General features: G+C 46.8%; 1 long non-coding RNA gene across 1 annotated transcript in view; it reads right to left on the reverse strand.

Moving 5' to 3' along the window:
* LOC125936063 (uncharacterized) overlaps positions 1 to 24071 on the reverse strand; it is a 40408-nt gene extending 16337 nt beyond the window's left edge. The window contains exons 1-4 of the long non-coding RNA XR_007461916.1: positions 23927 to 24071; positions 21530 to 21790; positions 8159 to 8303; positions 7301 to 7406 (exon numbers count right to left, since the gene is read on the reverse strand). This is a non-coding gene — a long non-coding RNA (uncharacterized LOC125936063). The remainder of the gene's footprint in view (positions 1 to 7300; positions 7407 to 8158; positions 8304 to 21529; positions 21791 to 23926) is intronic.
* Between the last annotated feature and the right edge of the window lie 3216 nt (positions 24072 to 27287).

The following is a 27287-nucleotide window of genomic DNA, read 5'->3' on the forward strand; positions in this document are numbered from 1 at the left end:
GGGTGCCTGGGTGGCACAGTTGGTTAAACATCCAACTCTTGATCTCAGCTCAGGTCATGATCTCACAGTTTGTGAGTTCAAGCCCCATATCAGGCTCTGTGCCATTAGCACATAGCTTGGGATTCTGTCTCTCCTTTTCTCTGCCTCTACCCCACTTGTTCTCTCTCTCTCTCTCAAAATAAATAAATAAACTTTAAAAATTAAAAAAAAAATGTTCCTTAAAGGGAGCTCCCCTAAGAAGTGGGTTCCTTTTGCCCTTTGCCCCTTCTTCCTCCTGATGCCTGGAATGCAGACATGATGGCTAAAGCTTCAGCAGCCATTTTGGGCCATGAGGCAAATGTAAGGGCCATGCTACAGAAAAATAAAAGTGCAGGACCTTGAAGACCAAGGAGTTGCCAAATCAATGTGAGACTGCCAACTTCTGGACTTGTTTTACATGAGAGAAAAATATACCTCCATTTGTTGACGTTACTGTTATTGGGTAGTCTAATCCCAGCCAATACACTATGACCTTCATGGATCCCGGACACATGCCTTCATGGGCTCCTTTCTTCATTAAAAATATTTAAAATTATGTTTTACGACTGTGTTGGTGTAAGGACATTATAATCTGGGCTAGATTCATTATTATGTATTCATTATTATGACATTCCTATTTTTCTTCTGATTTTAAAAAATTAAAATGGAAACATTTTTGCGGGTCCCTAAAAGCATCATGGCCTCATGCCTTCTGTGCCTAATGGAGACGTCCACCACGATACTCGTGCCTTATCTTGCTTTGCCCCTGATAGAACTTGACGGGGCAGGTAACATTATTCTTCCTGTTTTTCACATCAGGGAACTAAAGCCAGAGAGGTTGAGTCAATGTCCAGATTTGAATCCTGGTAAGTACAACTCCAAAGTCTACACTCTCAGCTTTTGACCCTAGGACAGGAGCTATTTTTAGCCCCCAAAGGCAATTTTGGGAGAGCTATTATTATTACGAGTGCAAACAGCTCTGACAACTTAAGAAAATAGATCTGATACATGGTAAGAAAGCATATTGGACACAAAGACCTTCTGGTAGCTCCTCGTTATTTTAATCCACAAGATAAACCTAACTATGAGACTCATCTCTGCAGGCATGGTTTTAAATCCCCATCTTTTAGGGATTGGATTTATTCATCCAACTCCAGAAAGAAAATAACTCCACTTAGCTTGACAGACTCCACAATGAAAAGTAAATTATTTTTCTGGAAATGACCCTAAAAATAGCACGGAATGGGTCTGCGCACAGATACCAGAGGCAGTAAGACTGAATATGTTAGTTTTAAGGACATGGAGACTCTTCTGTGGGCTTGAGGGGAAAAAAAAAAAAAAAAAAGCACTTGATTTTCTAGGTAGCACGATAAATCACTCAGGGAAACAACTCTGGAGTAAAAACAGCGTGAACTTTGAGAGGACGGCAGAGTTCTCCATCCATCTTGCACGACTGCCCCGACGGGAGCCAAGGAGAAGTTCATCGCTAGGTTTATTTCTTTTCACGTCCTCTTACCACAAATTAGCACAAGGGAATGTTAATGAAAAAAACGCCCAAGGATGGCTTAGGCCTGACAATCCACCGCCTTGCAGGCAGCCATGTGCAAATGGCTGGTTTCTTGAGAATAGCTACAAATCATTGCCCTTTACGTCGCTTTTTCTCTCCAAGCCCGGTCCCAGTAGACAATTTAGGCTCAGACAACGGCATTCTGTTTAGTCAGTCATCCATCCGGCACTTATCAGGTGCCTTCTGGATGCACCGCCCCCTATCAGCCACCAAAGACCACTACGAGGGTCCCACTTTTGGAAAGGGGAGCTGGCGTTCCGGGAGGGCTTGGAATACACAGAGGGATCAAGTGCACCGTCCTTTCCCCGACCAGAGGATGAGAGGCAGGAGGCTGGAGCCAGGTGGCCCCAGGTTTAAATCCCGCCTCCACCACCTGCAGAAACAATTTGGGCAAATTAACCTAAGCCTTGACATCCCCATCTGCAAAATGGGGACACTAAGAGTAACTTTCTCTCAGAGTGAATGGGGAGATGAGACGAGGTGACAGGTGTAAAGCATTCAGCACACGGCAAGTGTTCTCTCGGTATTAGCCGCACGCTGTGTGCACGGTGCATGGCAAAGGGAAACATGGGGAGGGCTTCTGAGTCTGGGGAGGAGGCTTGTGGGGAGCTAGAATGCCCTGCTCCCAACCCAGGCACTGGTTAACACGGGTGTGCTCACTTTGTGGCAAAGTCACGAGGCGACACATGCGTGACGTACTTTCTGTAAGTACTTGAACAAAAAGTGTACGTGCGACAACAGAATGCCTAACATCCGGTTGGAAAATTGTCCGCTGTTCGGCCACATAACACACCTCCTCACCTTCCCCCCAACTGTCTGTGAGGCCCTTTGTGTGCACAAATGTCGAGTTACCCTGCGGGTGGGGGAGAGAAAGGCTGGTCAGCCGGGAGGGTCAGAACGAACCCGGCCCCTGGCACCACACGGGATCTGAGACGAAGTCTAACTATAAACCTGGAGAGATGGATTCCCTGCAGCCGAGGGTGGAGACGTCGTAGGCAGAAGCTGAGCCGTGCCACCTGCCCGCACCCTGCCCCCGGACACGTGTGGGGTCGACTTTGGGGAGGGGGTGGCCAGCTCCCCCAGCCCAGAGCACAGACCCACATCCCAGGCAGACCCTGGGTCAAATAGTAATTCTGTAATTTACCGCACAGATGGCCTTGGACAAGCCCTGGCACCTCCAGGCCTCAGTCTCCCCATCTGTAAAACGGACACTCACCGTGCGTACGTGCAGGCGAGAATCGCAGAAAGTGCCTGGCACGCGGGAGTTCTGCCAGCAAAGGCAGCTCTTGCTATTGAACGAAATTAGACCTGGCGGAAGACAGCGCCACGAGAGCCTGGAAAGGCCGGGGGGGCCCGTTGAAACCACTTTGCTCTTTTCCCGTCTTCCTGGCAGAAGCGTCCACAAGCTAAGACGTGACCTTCACGTTAATAGTTTAAGAAGAGTCGCTGTTCCCACATGCACAGCATTGCCGTCCTCTCCGAGAACTCGGCTGCGGCAAAGGGGACGGGGGTTGCGGGGGCCGGAGCGCACCGGCGTGTGTAACAGAAATGCGGATATAATTAAGAGGCGGTTCGTCGGCAATAATTAGGCACTGGCTGGTTAATTCTTTCAAGATGCTAAACAGCCCTTCCCTGGAGCTACGGTAATTGACTCTGTCAATGGTGTTGCACACTGTCGTCGAGAGACTTCCGCCTGGACAACCTGCTGACTCATTTTAACACGCGCACACATGCTCACTCTCTTTGCTCATTAACAGACAGGTCTGAGCAGAAGTGCTGGGCGCAGGGGTGGGGAGGAAGAGAGGTCTGGGGAAAGGCTAAGCAGGGAAGAAGCGCTGTCCTCAGGGAGAGCAGCACAGGGAGAAAGAGGAAGCCAGATGAGCTCCCACGCTGGCCTCAGACTGCCTGGATTCAAACCTGCTTTCACGGCTTCCCAGCTACGTGAGTGACCTCAAACAAGTCCCTTAAACGCTTGGAGCCTCAACGCTCCGTCTGTGAAATGGGGATAAATACCTTCACTTCAAGTGGGTGTTGCAAGGATTCGGAATAACACAGTGGCCAGTGCCTGGCACTGTGAGGGTGTTTAATAAACACTGGCTGGGGGGGGTGTGTCATAGGGGCTCAGTCAGTTGAGCATCCAACTCAGGTCATGAACTCATGGTTCATGAGTGCAAGTCCTGCATGGTCCCCCCACTCTCAAAAATAAATACGCCTTTAAAAAAAATAATAAAAACTGGCTATTTGCTTGCACAGAGACGTAGGCTGAGCAGTGATAATGTATCTGGGACAAAAATCAGAGAAGTCTACCCTTGGTCCAAGAGAACCGGTTCCACATTTGCCTGCTGCATTGAGACTCTGCAATGTGACCTTAGGCAAGGTCCTTAATCTCTCTCTGCCTCAGTTTCCTCTTTTGAAAATTAATAAAGTGATAATACTTCCCCGGGAGGGTTGCATGATAAGCAAACGAGACGGCTCCTGGCACATAAGAGCTTCTCAAGAAACGGTGGGTCCGTGACTTTGTCTACCTTCAAGTTTGGCTTTGGAAAGCCTTCTCTTCAGACACCAGTGAGCAGGCAGCTGCTGACTGTGGATTTCACAGGTACGAAATTAGCAAGTGATTCCCCCAAGGAGCCCAACCTACCTTGAATTTTTTATCAACTCCATTGCTTGCCCTTTCTGGTTCCATCCCAGACTTCTCCCAAATTGGCTCAACTTGTCTTAGAAGCCAGATAGGGGAGCGGAGCCTCAGTCAGGATGAGCCCCCCACATGTGGTGGGAGGAGGGGGAGGCATCCCCAAGTGAGCCCCCACGCGGTCACCGGGATGACAGCCAAGGTGACGGGAAAGTCCCCTCATGATCCAGGCTGACATTTGCTCCCCTGCCTCCCTCACAGTGGAGACAGGGAGGTGGTCACCACCATCCCGCCTCCTGTGCCAGGAATTGGGGGTAAGGACGGGAATCGGCTTCCAGACATATCAGAGGGAGCCCAGCCCAGCCTCTGCTCCCGACTCCTAACCCTCCGGGCCGCCGCTGCCTGAGTCGTCGTTCTACAACACAAACTTCACTGTCTCATCCACCTGCGCACAAACATCCAGTCGCTTCCAATGACCTCCAAGGTAAAGCCCACGACCAAGCGCAGCTCACAAGGTCCTTTGTGTGATCTCTACCAACCCCCTCAGATTCACCGACACGGCTCCCCGCCCTAGGCTTTTGCTGTGCAAACCTCTCTGCAAGCACGCTGTTCTCTCCCGTGCCTTCATGCATTTGCACCTGCACCTCTCTCTTCCTGCAAAGCCACCCTCCTTCTCCATCTGGAAGAGTCCGACTCATCCCTTAGTACCTAGCTGACATCACCTCCTCGTGTGACTTTCCCACCCCTCCCCCAGAGTTAGCTACCCCCATTTCCATTATGCATTTCCATTACACTTTGTGAAGCTTCATTCATTCTTTCTCTCTGTACTTACTCAGCCCCTGCCGTGTGCCAGACACCGAGCTAGACACTGAGGTCAGAGAACAAAAAAAAAGACCAACCCCTGTGCCGTGCAGCCACAGTCCAGTTGCTGGAGTCTAGCAGAAAAGACAGGTTTGCCTGATGGAGACACACAGGGCACTGGGAAAGCCTGGGAGGAGGGTCTCAGCCTAGTCTGGGGAGCAGCAACCCCCCCCCCCGACCCCGCCCCAGGATGTGCTGTTTAAGCTAAAATGTACAGAATGGATAAGCACAAGCCAGAGGAAGGAGGGAAAGACAGAAAGACAATCACGGTCATGACCCATGATGAGACAGGAGAGACCCTGAGCCCTCCTGGAAGGGAAGGAGGCAGGGTGGCTCAAACAGTGAGGGGGGGGAGGAAGAAGGGCACGATGGGGTGGGAGAGGTGCTACGGGCACTTGCGAGCGGGAGAGGGCCTCTGGGGCCAAGCACAGGATCCTGTCCTAAGGGCATGGGAAGCCGGGAGGACTTTTAAATGCAGAGAAGAGAGCTGCTCGATGTGCACGACATACACGTGTGTTAAGGTCACTCTAGCTACAGCGTGGACTCTGGTGCGGGGGCCAGTAAGAGCCGCGGGCGCACAGCTGGCGGACCAGCCTCGTCATCCGGGCAGCTCAGAGCGGGTAGTGGCATTGGAGGTGGAGCATGGTGAACGGACCTGCTCGAGACAGAAGAAGAAAGACTCTGGACTTAACAAGGCACTGATCTGGGGGAAGTGGCGGGGGGTGGGGGGGGCCGCGGGAACTGAGTAGGATGTCGGGGCTGCTGTTCTGAGCTGCCCCGTGCCCGGTGATGGTCACGGAGATGGGCACGGCCGGGGAGGATCAGGCTGCTGGTGTGGGAAGCCAGGTCCCGGTCGGTTCAGGCTCTGGGTCTTGTGCACCTGATGCTCGCTGGCCTGTAGATACCCGAGGGGGAGTCCCGCAGGCCCCCGGATACAGGAGTCTCTGTATATATTTTTCCGGTTCCTGGAGGCTCCCCAGTCAGAAAGAGAGGGGCCGCGGGGCTGCTTTCACTTGCCTGTTTTCCTCTCCAGCACCTGTCATCCAGGTGACCCATCCACTGCCACTCGGCAGTTAGGCCAGATGCCCCCTCTGTGTCCCATGCAGCAAAAAGGGAGGAAGCCCCCTCCCAACTCACTACTGAACAAGCCACTGAAGCCTCAGGTGGTGTCTTGAACCCTACATATCCCCAAATGGCCCCTCCAGCTTGTACCTCTAACTTGTTCAGGCAGCAATGCGCCCAGCACCAAGGGAGATGCAGTAGCATTGTAGACCCATCTTGCTAATCCTTTTCCATTTTGTCAGTGCATGGGCCGGGCTGGGCACGTGACCTGCTTCTAGCCAATGAGCTCGAAAGGGAGGTCTGTGGGGGGTTGTAGAAAAGCCTGTTCTCCCTGATAAAAGGGAGAGTCACAGGAAGAGGAAGACTCTCGCTACCTTTCTTACCTTTCCCCCTTGGATCACAGCCATAGGCAGATGTGATGCCTGGAGCTGCAGCAGCTATTCTGTGACCATGAAGCAATAAGCCTAAGGATGAAAATCCACCCCGCTGAGGGAGGTGGAGCTGAAGTATAGAAGCACACCGGGTGCTCGGTGGCATCACTGAGTTGCAAACCATAGGACCATCTATCCTTGTTAAGGAAATAATGGCTGATCTATGATTTCAGCTATTGTTGGTTGGGGTGTCTCTTACTTGCAGCTGAAAGCCATACATCCAAGTCTCCATTTATCCATCATCTCACAGACTAGAATGCCAGATCCTTGAGAAAAGGGATTTTTGTCTGTTGTGTCTGTTGTGCCAGAATGGTGCCTGGCATATAGGGGGCGCTCAGTAAGTGTCCAGTGAATGAGTGGATCTCAGCATCCATGCCTCATCACCAGTTTCCAGCCACCTTCATTCGGAAAACCAACACCATGAGCACATCAGCTCATGTCAATACTGCAACGGTAATCGCTATTACCAACTGCTGATCACGCGCTAGGACTGTGCTAACCCTTTACAGGTGCTATCTCTTTGAATCCTCATGACTATACTCGGAAGTAGGAACCGTTGTTATCTTCATCCCAAGGAGAGGGAAACTGAGACTCAAAGGAGACAGGTGATGCACCCAAAGGCATCCAGCTGGAAGAGCTGGGATTCAAAACCAGGCAGTTCACTCCAAATCTCGTGCCCTGAATTGTCATGCTACACAGCCTGCTTAAGTCAGTAGCAGCCTTACCTACCCATGGGCCTCTCGGGGCAGCTGAGACACAGAGTCAGGGGAGGCGGAGCAGAGCGGAGGTCCAGAGGTGAGGAAGGAGCGTGCCTTACTCCAAAAGTGTATCGTCCCTGGGAGGAGGAGGTAGTCAATATCATTAATTCAAAGACAGCTGGTCAATAGCATTAATTCAAAGACATTAATTCAAAGACATTAATTCAAAGACATCATTTAAGGCAAAGCAATGAGAACCAGAAGTAGGTCATCTCAAGGTGTGGGAGAAACAGAGACAGAAGGTAAAGACCCCACAGCATAGACTTCAGGGTGGGCTCCACACTTTTTAGCCACTGCTTCTTTCCACCCAGGACTGCCCTACCCTGCCCTGCCAGGGGCGCTTTGGGGGTAGAGAGTCCCATGGTGTCTGTGACATATCCATTCCATCTCCCTCTGTCCAGGTTTTAATTGGTTTGGGGTTAAATCGTGCTGGGGCGGGGGGGGGGAGGGAAGGTGAGGAGGTTGGAGCTCTTATTCACAATGGAATGGAGGAGACAGACACGGCCAATGACAGGGCCAATGGGAGGTAAAAGCTCTGAAATATACATCTCCATCCTGTGGGCGGGTCTGTTTAACCAGCCCAGGCGCAAAGCTTGAGTTTATTAAATAAACAACGTCACCAGTATTTTAAAAACTGACTTGGTGAAGGGATGCATGGCACGTTGTAGAGAGGGCTCATCACAGCCTGGGCAGCATCTGAACGCGATGGGATTTGTCAGCCCAAATTTTCAAACCAATTAGATTTATGTCATGGAATCAGCTACACAGACCAAAGTTTATATTCTGATAAACTTGGAATCACTACAAATAATGAGCCCGACACACTCACCTGCCTTGTTTCACCTCCCAGGGCCCTGCTGCGGTGGGCTCCATGCTGGCCTGTCAAGGACACTTGCTTGCCCCCGATGGAGGCATGTGTCATCAGTCATATCACACCCCACTCTAGCCACAGCCCCTCCAACTCCTCTTCTGTTCTAGAAGAGACAAAGCCTCTTTCAGGGAGGGAGGGACAGAAGGAACTAACATGGGGTGAGAGTCTACGAGGAGGCAGCCCCCCGGCAGACACTCATCTAACGGCCGAAATAAACCAGGGAGGGGGAAAAAATCATTCCTCCTTCACAGACACAGAAATTGAGGCTGAGAGAAGTGAATTCTTAAACAGGAATATAAACCTGGCTTTGCATTCTAACACCTCAATTCATTCTCTTTCTCATTCGCCACGGTGCTTCTCTGACCATGAACTGACCCTTGGCCCTCTGCAAGCCCTCCTGGGATTAACAGAACACAGATAAGAATCTTCAACTAGGAATTGAACACTGACTTCAGGTAGAACACAACTAGTGGCTGGATAAATGAGTCCAGGTACCAGAGAAAAATGACTATATCAGCATTTTGTATTCAATACCGCTATTTTATCAAAAAGTGTATGGAATTAATAAAACTATTTTAAATCGCTGCAGTGAATCATCCAATATATTTTGAATACATAAATTTATAAACACTGCAAAACGTTAAGCCTCCAATGAGCGTATAAAATGTAGGTGGCACATATTAAATATGTAATACAAATTACTAGCAGGTAAAATTTAATAAAGCATGACGAACATTGAATTCAATGTTGAATAAAAATTTTAAAAGTTTTAAATAATTGAGAAGTTTTTAAATAAACATGATTCTATTCTTTAAGTTTATTTACCTATTTTGAAAGAGAGAGAGAAGACAGAGAGAGCACAAGCAAGGGAGGGGCAGAGAGACAAAGAATCCCAAGCGGGCTCCATACCGTCAGCTCAGAGCCAGAAGCGGGGCTCAAACCCACGAACCACGAGATCACGACCTTTGTGGAAACCGAGAGTCAGACGCTCACCAAACTGAGCCACCCAGGCACCCCACACACTTTTACTTTTAATGACTGCATTTAAAGAATCAAATAAGGGGCGCCTGGGTGGCTTAGTCAGTTAAATATCCAACTCTTGATTTTGGCTCAGGTCACGATCCCAGGGTCATGGGCTCAAGGCCCTCATCAGACTCCATGCTGAGTGTGGAGTCTGCTTAAGATTGTCTCTCTGTCTCTTTCTCTTCCCCTCTCCCCTGCTCTCTCTCTCTTTCTCTCTCTTAAATAAATAAATTAAATAAATTAATAAATACAGTTTAAAAAAAATAAATAAAATTTTAAAAAAGTGTGCATCAGCGATGTCAGATTTGAGCCCCGAGCATTTCATTGTGAACATTTTCCCAGCTATTAAAAAATGCTTATGCCGCCACACAACTCAGAGGAACAGAGAGAAGAGAGTTAGCTGATCCAAATATTCTCCTTTGACAGTCTCCTACTCAAATAACTTTGAGATCCCCTGGAATAAGTTATGTCTTCACAGAGAGTGTAATTTTTATTGCTAGGAGCCTGGTGTTTTTGTTTTAAGGAAACTGTTACCAATTCAGCTTCGTATTTTTGCATTTCGTCAACACAGCCGCAGAATCATGCACATCGGCTACGGCGGAGTTACCTGCATCGGTTTCAAACTGTCATGTGCACATCCCACTGACATGGGGAATTTTTATTAGCGTTATCTTTGCGACACGAGTTTTGCCTTGTCAAGTAGGATTCCTCTCTTTCTCTTGAGGACAACGGAGATGAGAAAGACGTTTTCTAAATGATCTTTTGTTCAATTAGAATTTTTAATGCAGCATAAAATTCTCTTAGAATATCTCAACATGTAAATGATTCAGCTTTCCGACTTCTTAAAATACCACAATAACAGTATCGCATTTAAAAAACAACAACAACTGTATTTTGGTACTTAAAAATAGCATGGTATACTGGAATACAAAAAAAAAAATTGACTGCAATCATTAGCCCAGTTGCTAGGAAACCTGTGAACAAGCCCAAAGCTAGGGTACATGTAGGAAAAGGTGGTTCTTCAAGCAAAATAAGAAAAACCAGAATTAATTTTAGCAACCACAGGTAATAAAGAATGCAAGACATTAGGATGATAATTAACGGTCTTAGGGGTTTGTATTTCTTTAGAACATGCTCTTAATTCCATCCTCCACTGAGTAAGTATGCAAATACTAATCATTAAAAATAATTAGACATGTTTGTTATTCTTTTTTTTTTAATGTTTTTTTATTTTTGAGACAGAGAGACAGAGCATGAACAGGGGAGGGGCAGAGAGAGAGGGAGACACAGAATCCGAAGCAGGCTCTGAGCTGTCAGCACAGAGCCCGACTCGGGGCTCGAACTCACGGACCTTGAGATCATGACCTGAGCCGAAGTCGGACGCTTAACTGACGAGGCCGCCCAGGTGCCCTAGTATGTGAACATTTTTAGAGGCCGTATAGTATTTTATTATCAATATATAATAATTCAGTTTTCTGATGTACATTTAGGTTATCTTTTTTTTTCTTTGCCAGAATAAAATATAGTGAAAGTTTGTCCTTACTTGATGTGTTATTGAAGTGAAACCTTTTTTTGTGAATGTTTAAGTAATTAGCCTGGGGGTGACTGGCTGGTTCAGTTGGAGGAGTATGGGACTCTTGATCTCTGGGTTGTGAGTTCAAGCCCCACGTTGGGTATACAGATTACTTAAAGATTAAATCTTTAAAAAAGTAACCAGCTTTAAGAAATTTATATTTCTTGGGGCACCTGGGTGGCTCAGTTGGTTGAGCGACTGACTTTGGCTCAGGTCATGGTCTCACAGCTTGTGAGTTTGAGTCCCGCATCGGGCTCTGTGCTGACAGCTCAGGGCCTGGAGCCTGCTTCGGATTCTGTGCCTCCCTCTCTCTCTGCCCCTAACCCACTCGCATTCTCTCTCTGTCTCTCTCAAAAATAAATAAGCATTAAAAAAAAAAATTAAGAGAAAAATTTATATTTCTTTTTCAGATTAGTTTAAAATTATACATAAAATTAAAAATGTTAATCGTTTTTTAAAATGTTTATTTATTTTTGAGAGACAGACGGAGTGTGAGCAAGGGAGGGGCACAGAGAGAGGGAGACACAGAATCCAAAGCAGGCTCCAGGCTCTGAGCTGTCAGCATAGAGCCTAATGCGAGGCTCAAGCTCATGAGCAGTGAGATCATGACCTGAGCTGATGTCAGATGCTTAACCGATGGAGCCACCCAGGCACCCCAAATAGCTCCTTTTATTAAGTGTAATAAAAGAAGCCTATCATAACTTCCCCCAAATGCATTTTTAATTTAGGCAAGAATTAGTACTGTGTGTCCTTGCCTCCTATTCATACATATTTTATTATTATTTTTTTAATTTTTTTAAATGTTTATTTATTTTTGAGACAGAGAGAGACAGAGCATGAACAGGGGAGGGTCAGAGAGAGGGAGACACAGAATCCAAAACAGGCTCCAGGCTCTGAGCTGTCAGCACAGAGCCCGACGCAGGGCTCGAACTCACGGACCGCGAGATCATGACCTGAGCCGAAGTCGGACGCTTAACTGATGGAGCCACCCAGGCGCCCCTGTTATTCTTTTAAATATTCTTTTCAAACAGCTCACTGATGTTTTCATTTTCCACAGTTAAATAAAGACTCTGTGGATGGGTCCATCCCCGCACTAAAGGCCCCGTAGATGAAGGCACATCAACTAAAACTACAAATATTTTCAAGTGCTATCTGTGGGCATCCTGGCCGATGACCTATGACAAGCAAAAGGGGAGCCAGCTTTTGACAAAGAGGGAAAAGCTGAAAATGTTTTTAAAAGACTGATGATAGGAGTTCTGCTTGCTGTTGAGTAAGCTCCTAGTGGACTGATCTCCCCACAAACAGCAACTACAAACTTAGGGAGCAGAAGACACAGCTACATGAAGGCACTGGAAAGTCAACCAAAGCAGGTGGATTCTAGGGAGGAGGTGACATTTGGAAGAAAGGAATGGCAGGAGGTTGGTTCCCAGCATTTGATGTTTTTCAGTCTGAGGCCAGGTCACAGTCAGTGCTGCATGGGCATCTAAAACTCTGGTTGAAAACCCATAATCTTGGGGCGCCTGGGTGGCTCAGTCGGTTAAGCATCTGACTTCAGCTCAGGTCATGGCCTCACCTTGAGCTGGAGCCCTGCGTCGGGCTCTGTGCTGACAGCTCAGAGCCTGGAGCCTGTTTCGGATTCTATGTCTCCCTCTCCCTCTGCCCTTGTCTGCCCCTCACTCTCTCTCTTTTTCAAAAATAAACAAACATTAAAAATTAAAAAGAAAGAAAGAAAGAAAGAAAGAAAGAAAGAAAGCCCACAATCTTTCTGGCCTTAACAACCAGAAGACAGAGTTCAGAACAACCACAGCCATGGGAAAGTGAAGGGTAGAAGGAAATTTGGAAAGGAAGAGATACAGAGGGAAGGCCCCCAAATTCTGTATTTAACCTTTGCACAAATCTCCATCTAATCTCTGAATTACATATGGAAGATTCCAAACTGCCTAGATACAGTTAAAAAAAAAAATAAAAAGCAAAAACAAAACAAACACAAACCTGAACTGAGATATTACTGCCACTCAGGAGACATTTTGCAGTGTTAGTTCAACCAAGTTAACTGCCTGCTTTAAAAAAAAAAATCCAAAAGATTCCACCTAAAAACTGCCAGAATTGATCCATGAATTCAGCAAAGTCGCAGGGTATAAAATCAATGCATGGAAATCGGTTGCATTTTTATACACCAATAATGAAGCAGCAGAAAGAGGAATCAAGGAATCAATCCCATTTATTGCACCAAATTGCACCAAACCCCATAAAATACTGAGGAATAAACCTAACCAAAGAGGTGAAAAACCTACACACTGAAAACTGTAGGAAGTTTATGAAAGAAATTGAAGAAGACACAAAAAATGGAAAAATATTCCATGCTCATGGATTCGGAGAACAAATATTGTTAAAATCTCGATACTACCCAAAGCAATTTACATATTCAAAGCAATCCCTATCAAAATAACACCAGCATTCTTCACAGAGCTAGAACAAGCAATCCTAAAATTTGTATGGAACAAGAAAAGACCCTGAATAGCCAAAGCGATCTTGGAGAAGAAAACCAAAGCGGGGGGCATCACAATCCCGGACTTCAAGCTGTATTACAAAGCTGTAATCATCAAGACAGTATGTTATTGGCACAAAACAGACACTCAGATCAATGGAACAGAATAGAGAACCCAGAAATGGACCCACAAACGTATGGTCAACTCATCTTTGACAAAGCGGGAAAGAACATCCGATGGAATAAAGACAGTCTCTTCAGCAAGTCATGTTGGGAAAACTGGACAGCGACATGCAGAAGAATGAACCTGGACCCCTTTCTTACACCAGACACAAAAATAAACTCAAAATGGATGAAAGACCTAAACCTAAGACAGGAAGCCATCAAAATCCTGGAGGAGAAAGCAGGCAAAAACCTCTTTGATCTTGGCCACAGCAACTCCTTACTCAACGTGTCTCTGGAGGCAAGGGAAACAAAAGCAAAAATGTATTATTGGGACCTCACCAAGATAAAAACTTCTGCACGGTGAAGGAAACAATCAGCAGAACTAAAAGGCAACCAAAAGAATGTGAGAAGACATTTGCAAATGACATATCAGATAAAGGTTTAGTATGCAAAATCTATAAGGAACTTATCAAACTCGACACCCAAAAACCAAATAATCCAGTGAAGAAATGGACAAAAGACATGAATAGACACTTTTCCAAAGACATCCAGATGGCCAAGAGACACATGAAAAAATGCTCAACATCACTCATCATCAGGGAAAGACAAATCAAAACCACAGTGAGATACCACCTCACACCTGTCAGAGTGGCTCACATGAACAGCTCAGGCAACAACAGATGTTGGCGAGGATGCGGAGAAAGAGGATCTCTTTTGCATCGTTGGTGGGAATGCAAACTGGTGCAGCCGCTCTGGAAAACAGTATGGAGGTTCCTCAAAAAACTAAAAATAGAACTACCCTACAGCCCAGCAATTGCACTACTAGGCATTTATCCAAGGGATACAGGTGTGCTGTTTCGAAGGGACACATGCACCCCCATGTTTATAGCAGCTCTATTGACAATAGCCAAAGTATGGAAAGAGCCCGAATGTCCATCGATGGATGAATGGATAAAGAAGATGTGGTGTATATATATACAATGGAGTATTACTTGGCAGTCAAAGGGAATGAAATCTTGCCATTTGCAACAACGTGGATGGAACTAGAGGGTATTATGGTAAGCGAAATAAGTCAGGCAGAGAAAGACAAATATATGACTTCACTCATATTTGGAATTTAAGATAGAAAACAGATAAACATAAAGAAAATGAAGCAAAAATAACATAAGAACAGGGACAGGGAACAAAACCATAAGAGACCAATACAGAGAACAAACTGAGAGTTGCTGGGCTGGAGGGTGGAGGGATGGGCTAAATGGGCAAGAGGCATTAAGGGGGGCACTTGTTGGGATGAGTACTGGGTGTTGTATATAGGGGATGAATCACGGGATTCTACTCCTGAACTCATTATTGCACTGTACGTTAACTAACTTGGATGTAATTTTTAAAAATAAATTTAAAAAATCAACATGTTTTGGAAAAGTAGAAGAATCTAGTCTCCATGACATAATATTCACAATGTCCAAGATATAAACCAAAATTACTCATGATAGGAAATAGGAAAATGTAACTCATTCTCAAGAACTGTTATAACTGCTCAAAGATGAAAGGAAAATATGCTCATGACAATAGAAAAGATGGGACATCTCAGCAGGAAAAGAAAAAATGCAAAAAAAAAAGAAATTCTAGAACTAAAAAATACAGTATATGAAAAAAAAAATTCAGTGTACAAGTTTAACAGCAGAATGGAAATAACAGAGGGAAGAGTTGCCTACCTTGAAGCTAGGTCAAGAGAAATTATTTAATCTGAAGAAGAGAGAAAAAAATGATTTCTAAAAAATAATCAACAGAACCTCCAAAACTTTCAGGATCGTGTTAAGAGGTCTAAGAAGATCATTAAGGCAGCAGAGGATCAAAAAACCTGGAGCCCAGAGAATGGCTCCCACAGCCATGTGGGCACAGTGACTAAGATGTTAGCCATGGGTCTGTGGAAAGGAAATACCAGATTCAAGAAATATTAGGAAGAGGAAACACCAAGTCTTGGTAATTAGTTGAATAAAGACATGCAAAAGAGCGAAATCTCAGAATTGACCCTAAAGTTATGAGACTATGAAAACCATTAATTAAAATGAGGAATGATGACTACATTTAAAAAATGCTCAACTTTATTCATAATAAGAGAAATGCAAATTAAAACTACATTCCCCTATCGACATTGCAAGTTCAAAAGCTTAACACCAAATGTGCTGGCAAGTCCGTGGGGGACATAGGTACTTCATATGTTGGTAGCAGGTGCATATGATGGCACAATCCCTATGGAAGGAACTTGGGCAACATCTAACAAGACTACATATGCCTATGACTGCCAATCCCAATCCCTAATTTGACCCACCAATTCCTTCGTTTCTTTACACAAGAATATCAGCTAATAAATACAAAAATGAATGACAGAATTGGAAGATTGTAACTACCAATGCAACAACTGATGCAGGCAAGGATCATCCGTAGATGCTAAAACCATTGAGGAAAGGCCTTTGGGAACAGAATAGTCATGTAGCCTCAACTGTTAATTAGAAAAGAAAACAGGGGCACCTGGGTGGCTCAGTCAGTTAAGCCTCCAACAAACACTTGGTTTCGGCTCAGGTCATGATCTCACAGTTCGTGGGATCGAGCCGCGTGTCAGGCTCTGTCCTGACGGCATGCAGCCTGCTTGGGATTCTCTCTCTCCCTCTCTCTGCCCCTCCCTCCCTCTTGCTCTCTCTCTCTCTCTCTCTCTTTCTCTTGCTCTCACTTTCTTTCTCTCTCTAAATATAAATAAATAACTTCTAGAAATAAGAAAAGGAAAGAGGTACCTCTACAGGGAGAAATCTAGTAGACACAGCCTCAGTATTCAGATGCAGCATTACCAGTAATGGATCATGACTGACAGTCTGGACCTCCCAATGTGACACAGTGGGAAGTAAAAACCATTCCTTGTGTATTACACTTGCCAAAAAAGGTTTATCCTCAATCTGATCATAAAGAAATAATCAGACAAATCCAAGTCATTGGACACTCTGAAAGACAATTGGCTGGTTCTTCAAAAATGCCAATGTCATAAGAGACAGAAAGAACAAAGGTTAGGGGAGGAGGGTGTGGGGAACATTCTAGAATAAAGAACCCTAAGAGACAGGACAACTAAATGCAATCTGTGATCCTTTACTGGATATCCGATCAAAAAAAAAAGAAAAAAAAATAGCTTCGAAGGACAATAATGAGATAATTGAGAAAATTTTAATATGAACTCTACATTAAAGAAAATTATAATATCAGTCAGTGCATTTGTGAACATGGTAATGGTATTGTGGTTATATAGGAGAATGTCCTTCTTCTTAGGGAAGGCAGGCTGCAGTATTTGGAAGTGAAGGATCATAACGTCTGTGGTCTTCTTTCAAACAGTTTGGGAAAAAATAAAAAATGTGGCAAAAATGCCAAATGGCAACAATCGGTGAATCTAAACGAAAGGTATAAAGAGGATTATTATACTATTCTTTTACCTTTCCTACAGATTTGAAATGTTTCAAAATTAAGGTTGGGGGAAATGATAAATTGGGCCCGAAAACCCAATTACACCTGTGGATAAAGGGAGCCCTCTTTCATCAATAGGTGTGAGCACTGTTAGAATAACAACAGGTGAATTGTTCACTGCTCTGCTGTGAAAAACTCAGCAACATCAGTGGAAATGCCCTGTTAGTTTATTTGGGGTATTGGAGAAGCAGGAAAGAAAACCATTTTTGACTAAGCTCTGCAGAAGAATAAGACCCCAGCAGTCCCGACTCAGACAGCAAGTGAAAAACTAGATCCTACTGATGTTGGATTTCTGTGAAGCCACTTGGCAGAACGTTTCGAAGCCTGTGTCTGTGATTATCTGCAATCACCCTGGTTCTTGACACCTAGATGGCACGCCCAGAGCTTGTGAAAGCTGGCACAGCTGTCATCTGTGTCTTGCAGGCATATGCTAAAAGACCAAGGCGCAGGATAGAGTATAGTTTGCTGACATTTGTATATATAGATACATTGTGTGCACACACGATATTTATGGAAAGAACCATAAGAAACTAGTGGTTCTTTCCCCCCGCCCCCCAGGGAGGAAAACCAAGTTGCTAAAGTCTTGGGCTTACGTTTTACCCTTTTGTTCTATTTCAGTTTTTTCCATGTGAATGTGTTAGCTACTCCAAAACTTTCTTTACTAGTGGTAAGGAAGGGATGGGAGAATGGACGGATAGATGGATGGATGATGGTTGGATGATGTATGAATGGCTGGGTGGGTGGATGGTGGATGATGGGTGGATGGATGGATGGATGGATGGATGGATGGATGGGTGGATGGGTGGGTGGGTGGTGGGATGAGGTATGAATGGCTGGGTGAGTGGATGGGTCGATGGATGGGTGGATGGGTGGATGGATGGAGGGATGGATGGATGGATGGATGGATGGTTGGATGGATGATGTATAAATGGCTGGGTGAGTGGATGGGTGTATGGGTGGATGGATGGATGGATGGATGGATGGATAAGTGGATAGATGGTTGGATGATGTATGAATGGCTGGGAGAGTGGATGGGTCGATGGATGGGTGGATGTGTGGATGGATGGATGACGGATAAGTGGGTGAGTGGGTGCGTGGATGATGGATAGGTGGAGGATGGATGGTTGGATGGGCAGGTAGACAGAAAAATGAATTTATGCACAACTCCCATTCCAAACATTTGCTCCATGCTGCTTCCCCATTTCCACACCACAATTACCACGATGGGCTGCTCCCAGGTTAATCTCTGACTTGAGGATTGCTGGCTCTAACCCCTTTTGGGGGTCTTCAGCTTCTGAGACACAACTTCTCTCAGCTCTGCATCTCCCTTGATTCCAGGGGTTCTCCCTCACCCCCTACAGCCCTGAGGCACTTTCTTCTCACCCTCTGCGGATACCGTAAGTAAAGGGACTTCATCTGTCAAATTCTAATGCCCGTCTGCTTTATCTGCAAGGACAGAACCGAATTGCAGCAAATCTTGTGGACAGGAACTGCTCAACCTCTAGCACACAGAAGAATTCTATTCACACCCCTGGGAAGCCTTCTGATGAGTTGCCAAGGCCCCATGCATCCCTGGGGACTGCTTGGTGACATCCTTTTCTCTGTCTTTGTGGCAATGTGCTTTTTACAGCAATTTCTCTCACATCAAGCAGCCCCTAGGATCTCATCTCCCTGGCCTCTGCACAGGCAATATTTCTGGCTGCTTTCATTTCCAGCGAAGGGCAAAAAGGACCGTGCAGAGGGCAGAGACACCTCACTTCTGCTGCCCAACCCTGCCAGGGCTGGGAAGCAAAGAAAAATCAATCCCAAGTAGAGGATACCACCTAATCAATATGCTGGCCACTACCTCCATCCCAGGCCATGGTCTTAACAAGAGTTTGCATAGACACCAAGGACCATCATGTCTCAATCTTTTAGGAATGAAGAAGAGTTGTAGAGGGTCCCATTGATGCCCACCCAGATCCCCTTTACCAGGCACACACCCATCCCTACCTACTGTGGATGTGTAGGGATTGGCTTCTATTGGTTCCTACCTGTCCCCTTCTCCAGAAAATTGCCCACTCCACCCCAGGGGGCAGCCCAGGAGCAACAGCTGGTGGCAGGGTTACAAAGGCTAGTCCCTTCCCTTGACTTAAGATGTGCAACTCACAGATGCAATTCACACTCCAGAGCCCCACCCACCTACCCACTGATGGAATCAGGTGGAAGCCGAGACCACAGCCTTATTCAGCTCTTCCCCTGTCCCATCCAGCTTCCCTCACCCCCTTTATCAAGAGGGCATGCCCTCGGGAAGCCACAGGTGCTGCAATCCCCTGCAGGCTCTGTCTTTAGAGAGCCCCACAGAGACAGCATTCTCTTCTCACCGCGGGCATCATTGCTATCTGTTGGGCTCTCACTATGCACCTGATACCCTGCAAAAGTTGAGGGACGTTATCCCAATAATCTTGTGATGTGGGGACAATTTTAACAGACGAGGACACACAGGTGGGGGCGGTGAACACACTTGCCAACCCAACTCTTAGAGCCAGGAAGGGGCTATAGACACGTTTACACTGCTCATTTCACGTTTAGAGAAACTGAGAGAGTAGGACAGAATGTCTGACAGCCTCAGATTGGATGTTCAGACTCTTTCCATCATGTCATAACTTTTAGCCTGTAGTCAGATTTATGTCTTTCAGCACAAAACAAAAGACACACACACACACACACACACGCACACACACACACACTCAGATTGGATCTTTCATGTCAAACAACCCAAGACAAATAGAAACCAGTCTGTAGTTTCCTTAATCCGCAAACATGGATTCCACAAACCTGGATCCTGGGCCACGTCACACATTTTAATAACCATCAATTAATACTGCCCCTCATGGAGGACAAGCAGGACAGCAATGCTCCCATCTTTAGGGAGGTCCAAGAGCTGGTATTCCCGGAAGGCCATCCCGCCTTTCAGGTAAGCAGCGTGAGATCCACGGGTGGGAGGTCAGGGGACTACAGGGCTTCCCCTACTCCATCATCCCCAACTGCCCCCCACCCCAGTCCCCACTAGCATCCATATTTTGCTGAAAATGTTAGATTGCTTACGGTACAGCAGGCACTGCACCAAGTACTTTCCCTGCATCATCCCTTTTGATCCTTATGACCACCTGTGTGGTGGGGACTCCAGTTTGACAGGTCAGAAAAGCGAGTCTCAAAAAAAATCAAGTAACTTGCCCAGGTTCACACAACTAGAAGACACCGGCACCACGTCCTAATTCTGGTGCCGGCTGTGTCTCGTCCCCGTGCAGCTGACCTCAAGGCAACTTCTAACAAAACGGCCCCAGGAAGCAAAAGAGAACAGATGGGGCCGTTGGGTCCACGCAGAAATGTGAAACTAAAGTAGAACTCTCAGCCTGCGAAATGGGTCCCTTCACATTCCTGCGGCAAAGATACAGAGGCGAAATACACAGAGCTGAGGCTGTTCGCAAACCTGTCAGCTATTTCCATACGAAGAGAAAGAGACCGAAGGGAGCAAGGCTATTTTTACTATTTTCCCCCCTTTTCTGGAAGGCCATTGGTGGATGCTTCTGCCCTTGCTGGCGGTACAGCGTTCCTTTTAATTATCAGTTTGGGGCTGAGGCCAGAAAGCTATTTTCCTCCACTATTGTCACAAGGAAATGAAAGGCATCCGCCTCCCAAGTGGCTCATTTGGGGCCACAGGTGGTCAGAGACAGGCTGCCCGTACAGGAGACTGAGCTGTGTGTCGCGATCAAGGCCGCTGCAGTGACTGCCCAGGCGCGGATAACATTACCCTCGTGCCTGGTACTATCACAGGAGACAGTGCCAGCACCTTGAGCCTGTCTGCTACTTCTTGCCATCCCTCTGGACCTCACCCCCCCTTCAGAAAACCGGGGTGGGAAGGAGACCAATGGGGGATTGACTTTTCCTCCTGTGACCCTCAGCTCAGCTCCTGAGAATATTCCAAGGTCTTGCCAGCATGATCCAGATGTCCCACGCCCCTAGACTGGCCATCCCAGGCTGAAATCTGGACATTCGACTCAGGAGGACGCAGGCTGTCCCAGAAACTTTCAGCAGCTTGCCGTTTCCTTCTTGAAAGAAGCCACCACACTCTTGCAGCAAGCATTTTAGGTGGCTGAGGTCTAGACTCTTGAGGCACCGAGGTGGTGACAAAGAGTTGAGCTGAGGGTTAGCATACCAGGTTTGGGATCTCAGCTGCGTGGCCTTCACCAAGTCTCTCCACGAGCTGCTTGGTTTCTCTATTAGTTATCTATTGCTGCATTCAGAAATTACCCCATTTAAAAAATTTGGAGGGGGGAGCGCCTGGGTGGCTCAGTCGGTTAAGCGTCCGACTTCGGCTCAGGTCATGATCTCACGGTCCGTGGGTTCGAGCCCCGCGTCGGGCTCTGTGCTGACAGCTCAGAGCCTGGAGCCTGTTTCAGATTCTGTGTCTCCGTCTATCTATGCCCCTCCCCTGCTTGTGTTCTATCTCTCTCTCAAAAATAAATAAACATTTAAAAAAAATTTTGTAAATCATCCTCAAAGTTAGACACTTAAACAACACATTTGTTACCTCACACTTTTGGTGGGGCAGGGATCCAGGTGTGGCTTCCCTGGCTCCTCTGCTCAGGATCCATCACAGGGCAGGTGTCGGCCTGGGCTGCGGTCTTGCCTGAAGGTTCAACTGGGGAGGGATCCACGTCAAAGCTCACCCTTGTGGTGTGGGGAGCATTCAGTTCATCGGAGGCTGTTGGACAGAGGGCCTCACTTCTTGCTGACAGGTGGCAGGAGGTGCCCTCAGTTCCTTGCCATCCACATAGGTCTCTCCTGCTTGCTTCATGAGAAGAGCCAGAGAGAAAGTGCCAGAAGAGAGTGCCATTTACATGATTAGGTCATAAACAAAACCCATCTTCATAGTCTCATCACAAAAGTGACATCTCATACCTTCTACCATATTCCACCTGTTATAAGCAGGTCACAAGACCCAGCCCACATTCAAGGGGAGAGGCATAAACACCGGAGAATGGGGATCATTGGGGGCCATGTCAGAAACCGCCTACCTCAGTTTCCTTCTCCCTAAGATGCAGAGGCTACAGGGTTGTTACAAGATGGAATCATAGGTTGTACACAAAATGCTTAACACTTTAGCATAAAACACGTGTCATCTGATAGATTACAAGTACTCACTAAATGTTCCTCTGACTTCTCTAGACCAATATTTCCTGACTTTTCTCACTGTCACCCCCAGCCTAAGGGGTACTGTTGGACAGTTTTTTCCTAATCAACCGAGACTCTCCTCATGAAAATTAAACATCACAGGCGTACTTCATAGGGTTGAGTTCTGGAGAACCATCAATCACTGTAAATCTAAGATTTTTCACTGTCCATGAGAACCAATTTTTCTCCCTGTTGGTAACATCGCCCATGTGACAAACGCATGCTCTAGATTTCTCTCTCTCCTCGTGTCTCCCTGCAACCACAGGTGTGTGCACGTAAGCACACATGTGCACAAACACACACACAATCTCGATGCCAGCCCCATGGGTCACCGCTTTCCCTGAAAGGAGCATGTGTCCTCCTTCCTATACCTGTGCTTCTGCTCTCTGCCCAGGAACGACACCCTTGTGCCTCTTGTTCTCCCGATAACTCCTGCTCACCTGTGAAGCTTGGGCTGAAGCATCCAGGTGATAGGCAGCCTCTACGATGGCCTTCAGTGATCCTACTTCCTGGTATTCAGACCCTTGTGTAATCCCCTCCCCTTGAGTGTAGCCCCTCCCACTGACTCACTTCCAACAAATGGAATATAGGAAAGGGGCTGGAATGTTACTTTCATTTTTGTTTTTTTTAACCTTTATTCAATTTTGAGAGAGCATGAGTCAGGGAGGGGCAGAGAGAGAGGGAGACTCAGTATCCGAAGCAGGCTCCATCCAGGCTCTGAGCTGTCAGCACAGAGCCTGATGCGGAGCTCGAACTCACGAACCGTGAGATCATGACCGAAGCTGAAGTCGGACATTTAACCAACTGAGCACCCCGGAATGTTACTTTTAAAATTAGGGTTACCAAGACACCGGCTTTCACCTTGCTCATTCGGTCTTGCCCTTGCTAGATCACTCGCTCTGTTGGAAGCCAACTGCCACCGTGTGAGATGTGCCATGGAGAGGCTCAGATGGCAAGGAATTGAGAGTGGACCCAGTCCCATAGCCCACGAGGACTGAGTTCTGCTCATAACCATGTGAGTGAGCATGGAAGCAGATTTTTCCCCAGTCGAGCCTTCAGATGAGATCGCCAGCCTTCATGGTGGCCTTGTCCGAGGTGAGGCAGGGACACCCAGCTAAGCCCTGATTTCTGACCCACAGGAACTGTCAGATGACAAACGGCTGCTGTTTGAAGCCACTACGTCTCATCATTTGTTACCCAGCAACAGATAATTAATGCAACCAGCTCCTTTGGGAAGACTTTCCTGACACTGCTATTTGGCCACAGACACCACAGGCAAGCACACACTCATTTAAACACACACACACACACACACATTCACACACACACATATTCCTACTCACACTTTCTCGTAACCATGAATGTCTACACACCCACCTACTTCCCCACACATCCACCCACACTCACACACACCCACGAGGATGAGAAATCCTTCCCCCATAATGACTTGACCTTAGAATGGATCACACTTTCTTGTCACTGTGTTTTTCCTTCCCAGTCCCCTCCACTGTGAGCCGTTGAGGTCAGGAACTGTGTCCTTGTCTGCCTATCTTTAGAGTCTGACACCGACAGGTATCGATACATTTTCAATAACCCAATGTTAATCACCACTTCCTTGCGAATGTGAGGGTCAATGATTCATTCCGCTCCTTGAGTGGCTGTCTCTCCTTCCTCTTTCATACAAACAGAAAGACTGTCTTCAAAAGAGCCTTCGTTCATCAGCATCTTCCACTGACGGCAGGAGACTGCTTACCCTCTTTCCTGGAAAACAGCCTGCAGATTTACTCATAGACAGTAATGAGACAAAGATAAGAAATATTCTCCAAGCACCTGCTGCATGCCTGGAACACCAGGAAAGGAAAAGACATAACGCTCTTGAGAAGGGCATCAATTTTGCCCCTTAGAGACAGTGCCAGGTGGTTTATGATGATGTAACAAAGTGAAGGGTTCAGACAGCAACGTGGCAAGAGCAGGCGGTGCTCTGGTGGGAGTTTCAAGATCCCCCAGTCCTGCTGCTTGAGCTTGGAACCAGCTGTGCCATTGGACAGCATGGTACCTTGGGGCAAGTTCCTTCACTTCTCTGTGCCTGTTTCTTCCCCTGTAAAATGTAACTAGTGTATGCCTCACAGGGCTTTTGTAAGAATTTTTAAAGGTAATACATATATGGCACCTGAGATAGGGCTCAATAAACAGTAATTATCATTTATTATTATCATCATTATTAAATTCAGAAAAGGGAGAGATGAACATGGGTAGGAGTAAGCAGGGAAGTCTTCCTGGAAGAGGTGGAACAGAAAGAGGAATAACTGATGGACAGGATCAATTTAGCAGAAACTACTGAGGACGTAACTCTGGCAGAAGAAACTGTACAAACTGAAAGGAAGAATAACCATTGGGTTGTTGGCATCCATGACTACAAGAGACGACTTCACAAGAGATACAAGTGATTGAGCTTGAGTGTTACTCTTGCAACACAGCCGTGGGGTGGGCAAAGAAAGCTACAGCCCAGCTCACAGGGACTCCATTTCTGCCTGTGGGTGGGAGTGGGAGTGGGAGGTGGGTCTGTCACATTCTGGGGGGGGGGGGGTCACTGCGACCAGCTAAACAGTAGAAGATAAGATCGTGGCTGATTATGGACTTGGCACGAGAGACCAACCGCTAGTCCGGTGAAATTAAAAGTGTTAATCAAGACCATCCCCAACCCCAGAACATTGATTTGGTCAGTGTTCACCTTAGGGAACATTCCTGTGTGCACAGGGAGACACGTCCAAAGACAGTCACAGCAGCACTGATGGCAGGCAGAACCAAATGGAATGGAATACCATACAGCAGTATAAAAGGATGAGGAAGAGAAAACAGTATGGAGACTCTCCAATGAATTAAACACAGAACTACCCCACGATCCAGCAATTGTACCTCTGAATACATACCCCTGTGAGGTGAGGCAGGAGCTTGAAGAGAGATTTGCACACCCATGTTCATAGCAGCATTAGTCATGACAGCCAAAAGGGAGAAGCAACTCAACCCATTCCCAACTGGAATATACAATATTCCAGTGTGTGTGTGTGTGTGTGTGTGTGTGTGTGCACGTATACACACAATTGAATATTATCCAACCTTAAAAAAGAATGAAATTCAGACATATGCTATATATACATGAACTTTGAGGACATTATACTAAGAGAAATAAGTCACACAACAAGAACAAGTAACATACGATCCCATTTATATGAGGTTCCTAAAATGGTCAAATTCACACGAAGAGTTGAATGGTGTTTGCCAGGGGCTGGGGGGAGGGGTGATAGGGAATTATTATTTATTGGGTACAAAGCTTCAGTTTGGGGAAATAAAGTCATGGAGACGGATGATGATGATGGTTACACAATAATGTGAATATAGTGCCAGTGAACTATAGACTTAAAAATGGTTAAAATGGTAAGTTTTATGGTTGTATATATTTTACCACCACAACAAAAAAACGGAATGAGATGGATGTGCATGGCATATTAACATGTAAGTGTATTTCTTACATTTATTTGAGAGAGTGTGCACACACGCACAAGAGAGAGAAGAGGGTGGAGTGAGCGTGCGAGAAAGTCAAGGAGAGGCAGAGAGAGGGGGAGGGAGAGAATCCCAAGCAGGCTCCACACTGTCAGCACAGAGCCAGATGTGGGGCTTGGTCTCACAGACTATGAGATCATGACCTGAGCCAGTATAAAAAGTTGGACTCCCCCAGGTGCCCCACATGTAAATGTATTTTAAAGAGGAAGGTAGTGGGCCGCCTGGGTGGCTCAGTCGGTTGAGCGTCCGACTTCGGCTCAGGTCACGATCTCACGGTCCGTGGGTTCGAGCCCCGCGTCGGGCTCTGGGCTGACTGCTCGGAGCCTGGAGCCTGCTTCCGATTCTGTGTCTCCCTCTCTCTCTGACCCTCCCCCACTCATGCTCTGTCTCTGTCTCAAAAATAAATAAAAATGTTAAAAAAAATTTTAAGAGGAAGGTAGAGAAAAATAGGTAGTGTATGATACTACCATCCAGGGTTGTATATTATCACACACACACACACACACACACACACACACACACACACAGCTCTTAGAGGGCCTGGGAACAAATACCCTTGTCTGACAATAGACATTACCTCGGGGGCAGGGACTACACTGATGGGGAGGGGACCCAGTGAGCCAAGGGCACAGGCCGTCAAGCCACTCTGTCTGGATTCAAAGCCCTCTGAGCGACCTTCGCCTCTCTGTGCCCCTTGTTGTTCCATTTGTAAACATGAGAATAGTAAAACACCTATCTGTGAGTTGCTAGGATTGTTAAATAAATTAAAACATATAAAGCCCTTAAAATAGTACTGGGCACATACTCCCTTGCTAAAAATTAGCTCATTATTATCATCATTATTATCATTAGCCTGAGTGCCAAATAGTCGGAAGAGTTAAGAAAACTGTTTCAGGAGACGGGGTTTGCCTGCAGGAGGGGCAGGTAACGTAGCCCAAATGCGAGGCTTGCCGAGGGGCCAGTTCCTCCACGACAGGGTGCCACGGCAGGTGCCACGCCGGGGTCAGGCCCACGCCCCGTGCAACAGCAGCGATCCGGAGTTTGTGCACTTCCTCTCCAACCTAATTATTTACTCTCACGTTGCTGTCACTTCATTCACCCCTTCAAGACCCTCTGATGGTGCTTAACTGTGTTTGCCTTGCCTTTCCAGCCTCTTATCTGCCAGGCCGCTTGCTTCCTGGGCTGTTTCAACAAACCCGATGAATCCAGATGGACTAAGTCACTCTCCGAAGCCCTGGACCCACAGAGAGAGCCCCAGATGCGGCTAAACGAACACAGTTAGGAGGCGGGTGGAACGAAGACGGCTTCGCGGGCTCTGTTCCCATCCAGCGGCATCATCTGTGGTGTGACTGTGCCTTGTGGCTCAGTCTCATCTCCAGCGTGGGAACTTGTCACCAGCCCCGCTTACTGTGCAGCCCTGCCTCAGGGTTATGGAAAGGGGAGTCTGGGAAAGCAATGTGAAAAGAGCCACAAAACCCTGTGCAATCTCAGAGGTTGTCCTGCAGGTGCGGCGGCAAAGCGACTCCACTCTGCTATGAGACCCCAGCTTACAC

The sequence above is a fragment of the Panthera uncia genome (genome assembly GCF_023721935.1).
Source record: "Panthera uncia isolate 11264 chromosome A3 unlocalized genomic scaffold, Puncia_PCG_1.0 HiC_scaffold_11, whole genome shotgun sequence".
Classification (NCBI taxonomy): Eukaryota; Metazoa; Chordata; class Mammalia; order Carnivora; family Felidae; genus Panthera; species Panthera uncia.